The sequence below is a fragment of the Salvia splendens genome, chromosome 9, assembly GCF_004379255.2.
Source record: "Salvia splendens isolate huo1 chromosome 9, SspV2, whole genome shotgun sequence".
Taxonomy (NCBI): Eukaryota; Viridiplantae; Streptophyta; class Magnoliopsida; order Lamiales; family Lamiaceae; genus Salvia; species Salvia splendens.
The window spans coordinates 30,271,336-30,276,257 of record NC_056040.1 but is presented as its reverse complement, the minus strand read 5'-3'; positions in this window follow the sequence as shown (position 1 = coordinate 30,276,257).

Genomic DNA, 4,922 nt, shown 5'->3' with positions numbered 1-4,922 from the left:
CTTCGATAGAACGAGTCACATAAGTTTTGCCCATACGGCACAAGCGTAGATTACTAACACTAGGTTTGTCAATCCTAGATCCGTAACTCCCAAAAGCTACTAAGACCCTTATAAATTCCTCAGTCTCAATTAACAGTGCCGTTTTAAGGGAAGCTAATTGTAGTGTCTACTAAGTGGACCTAACTCGCCAACCTCCTCTCACGATTATGTAGCAAGTTATATTAATTCATCATCGAATGTGTCACTCAAACGTGAAACATATCCAACAACTTAGGGAAGAAACGAAGTAAAAACAAAATGGATATTAAATAGAAAACGAAATTGTATAACCAAAGTCGTTACTAACACATCCCTAGAATCCTATGAATTTAGTTACACATAATTGAATGAGCTAAGAACATAGATTATAGGGAAAACAGAGTGAACATAAGAACTAAAGCAATAAAACCTAAATGTTGAATCCTTCTAGCCTTGATCTTCTCTTGATTCCTTCTTCAACCTCTTGCACAATGAAGAACTCTCAAATTTATGCTCTAGAATTAAATGGCAAAAAGAGGATCCTTAATGAAGAGGTATGAGGGTGTATTTATAGGGGAAAATTCGAGCTCCAGCAAATAAGATAAAAAAGTGGCTAAGTTTGGTAAATCTTTGGGAGAAAGTGGGTCAATTCTGTGCACCGCGTTTTCCCAGTGGGCTGCTGCACCTTGGCCAGCGGTCACTGCATGTTGATCCGTAGCCTCTGCCTCTTGGATAGCGGTCGCTACACTGTGTTGCAGTGGTCGCTGTGAATAATCCCGAAGCTTTGGAAACTCTTGAAGCGGTCGTTGCGCACTCCCCAGCGGTCGATGGGCGTATTCTTTGTTTCAGCACAACTTTCTCCGGAGCGGACCGCTGGGCGTCTCGAAAGCTCCAGATTTCCAACTTCGACTTTTTGTTGTCTTTTTAGGCTCAAATATGCACATTTCTCACAAAACACGTCAAAATACCAAAATAGATAAAATATGCAAAATATGGACATGAATTGTGGTTTTGACATTAAAAATAGACCAAATAAAGGCCTTAAAAAGTGCAAAATCTGAGCATATCAACTTCCCCAAACTTACATTTTTGTTTGTCCTCAAACAAAACAATGAAGAAACAAAATAGATGCACGAAATGCACAAGGACTAGATGTCATAATTGCCTCAAAGTATGGAATAGATAGATCAAGCATGTATTGACACAATCAAATCAATCAAGGCTTATTAGTGTACTTTCATTACCAACTCGTGGAACACCTTGAATTCATGCACTCACATGTGGCAAACTTCCAAAGATGGGAAGTGATTTATCTATCTCTCAAAGTGTATAAAGGTAATGTGTATAAGCACTCAAATCGTGCATCATGCAAAGTTTACCATTGGCTTGCTCAAAGTCTAATCCCTCCTCTATTAGATGTGATTAAGCATCAAAAGTCCGAAAGGTCTTTATTTTTTGTTGTAATGTAGGCTCTTTGGTAGGTGAAGAATATTTGGCTAAAAAGTGGCTCAAAAATAAAAATATTCCAAGTAGAGTAAAATTGACTCCACTTTTGTAATAACCCATGACACTTTTAACACTTATTTTTCCCCTTCAACTCACTTTCCAAACCTTTGATTTTTCTTTTCTTTTCACAACCTTTCTTTCTTTTTCTTTTTTTTTTCTCATAAACATCCTTTCTAGATCAAGCACACATTATGAATTTTCACTATTTCACAACTTGCACTTTTCTATATTAAGCACACTACTTTTTATACTCTCCAATTCATTTACAAAAGATGATAAAAACTATACTAACCCAAGGAATTGTCCCCATTTATTTGGCTTCGAAAGAATAGGCTTAAAGGCTCAAAAGTTGGTTCCAAAGGCAAAAAATTTGAAATTTTGAGAGGGTATCGAAAATTTGGGTATAAAAGTAGTTAAGAAAAGATGGCCTAACATCCTCCTAAATCAACTTAAACACTATGTAAACTTAGGCAGACTATGAGCAAGTTCTAGAAACATATACATGCATGCAGATAAATCACACAAGAAAGAAATTAGGCTCAAATCTCACAAGGTATAAGCATGATTCAAGGCGAACAAGCAATTCTCTAATTATGCACCTTTTCACCAAACCATCATATCAAAACGTCAAGCCATACTTAATCAAAGATGAAAGATACTTCATATCATTGGCAACTCGGTCTAATGTGTCCCTAAGCATGCGAGTTTCTAAGTTTTTCATGCTATGTTCATGACATGGATTCACCTTCGCGTTTTTTTTAAAATAAAAAAACTCAAAAACTTAAAAACTAAACTAAAAACCTAAAACAAAAAACCTAAACTCACGGCCCACCACTTCATTCCCCCAAACTTATTTACAACAAAGTGTAAAATAAGTTTGTAGAGTCGGTAGGGACGTGAGTAAACTACTAAAAAGAAAACATACTTTGAAATTTTTCGCGTAGTGGCTGGACGGGGCAAAAATTCAAAAAATTCAAAAAGTTGCGGCTGGAAAACTGCAATTGGGCAGAGTCCAGCGGTCGCTGGCGACGAGTCAGAATGTTTCCAGTGAGTGCCCAGCGGACCGCTGCGCACTCTGCAGCGGTCGCTGTCGAGAGTTCAGAACCTGCCAAAATTTTCAATCAACACAAAACTAAAATTAAACTAAAAAGTACTCAAAAACTTAAGCAAAAGTTGAAAATATATGGCTGGGTTGCCTCCCAACAAGCGCTCTTTTATAGTCATTAGCTTGACTTTACCTCTTTTTTACACATTGGACGGTTCTCCTAGAGTCACTTCCTCCTCCATCACCTTTTCCGAGCCATAGTATTTCTTCACACGAAATTGGTATGCTCTTAATGCAAACGAAAGAGAGACACAAAAGAATCGTGCTTTGAACTCGTTGGTTACCCGGATTGGTGGGAGGAAAAGCACAGCAAGCCACAGCCACCCCGGGCACCCTAGAGCCATGGCGGTCACGCCGCCGCAGTTGTCGGAGGTAGCAGAATCACCACCGTCCTTAGCAGTGAAGAGCCGGCTAGCGTGGCTGCTCAACCGGCGACGCCATAGTGAACAAGACCGAGGCGGCGAATTTCGTCACCAGAGGAAGTGGAAGAATTATCGGATATTGGAGTGTAGAATTGGAGAATGAAGGAGGAGGAGCGACTGATATGGGATTAGGTACATTAGGGTTTGGGGGCTCTTTTATGAGAGACCCCCAAACTCTTCAAAAATCTCAAAAAATACCCAATCAATCTCCAATTTTTCAAAAAAACCCCTAACAAAATCGCAAGCCTCATTTTAACCCCAAAACTTTCGAAAAACCCATAAATACCCCAATTTTGTGCCAAAATCGATTTCAACCGATTTCAGCCACCGATCTGAACGAACTCCATAAACCTCACAAATCTCACATCCAAACTGCCAATAGGGAATTTACAGTTGTTGAGGGGGCCAGGACTGTTAATATATCACCTACCCTGCAACTGTCAAATTGTCTTTATATCCCTTCGATATCTCACAAGTTATTGTCCATTAGTCATGTCACAAAGGAGTTGAATTGTATGCTACTAATGCAACCACAATTTTGTTTGTTGCAGGATATCCGAACCGGGGAGATAATTGGGTGTGACACTGAACACTATGGGCTTTACTACATGGATGAGATAGCTCAAAAAGGAACTGCCATGCTAACTCACGGGTCGGTAGATCGGAAAGCTTGGCTTTGACATCAACGTTTGTGTCATCCTTCTATCGGTTATTTAAAACTGTTATTTCCTAGTATTATTTCTAAGCATGACATGTAATGTGAAACTTGTTTTCTATCCAAAAGTCATCGAAAATCTTATCCTTTAAATAGTACTCGTGTTGAAACCTTATTTTCCTTGGTTCATTCTGATGTGTGGGGTCCCCGCACCAGTTATTGGAGGGGCAAGGTTTTCGATACTATTTAGTTTTTGTCGATGATTACACTCGCATGACTTGGGTCTATTTTATGAAACATAAATTTGAAGTGTTCTCACGCTTTACTCAGTTTTACCACCTTGTCCAAACTCAGTTCCAAAAAACCATTCAGATACTTCGGTCAGATAACGGGAAGGAATTTGTTAATTCTAGTATGCAGCAATTCTTCCAAGAAAAAGGTCTTATACACCAAATTACTTGTGCCTATATGATGAGACTCGTTCCACGCATGTGTTCTATTATTAAACTACATCAAATTCTGTGAACTAACGACTAATTTTGAGCCAAGTGTGTATGAAAGTTCGCCATTTTTAGAAAATGAGTTGATCAACTGGGCGGACGAATGGATCAGGAGAAGGAGTCAAATTTGTTGCGCAAACGGATCAAGTTGGATCAAATGGCATGCAACGGGAGCACGCAGTTAGAAGACTGATGTGTCACACAAGAAAGACCCCCAATGGTAAAGGGTAAAGCAGACTTTTCAGAGAAAAAATGCCCTAAGGATCAAGACCTCATGCCTTCCTATAAATAGAAATAGAGAAGGAGGAATGAGGTAGCTTCCAACCCATGACGCTCATTAGTTTTCAGCTCTCTTACAGAGCTGAAATGGGAGCTCACAACTCTCCACTCTTCTAAATTCCGCTGCATACATGCTTGGTTCCTGTTTTAGTTTAGTTTAGAAGGTGTTTGGTGTTGGTTTTTGTCATTTAATTTATTAGTTCTGTTATTCCACATCGAGAAGAGGCGATGAAACAATTTCTGTTTTCGTTTGTCTATTTCCAGTTTACATTTGCTTTTGCAGACCATGGATGTTTTTAGATTCAGTAAATTTAGTGTTATGATTTCGATCTTTGTTGAAATGTTTGTTTACCATGCATGAATGCTCTGATCTACTTTCGATTTCGGTTTTATGATACATGTCTTAGCTCAACTGTTTCGTTATGTTTTGATTTTGT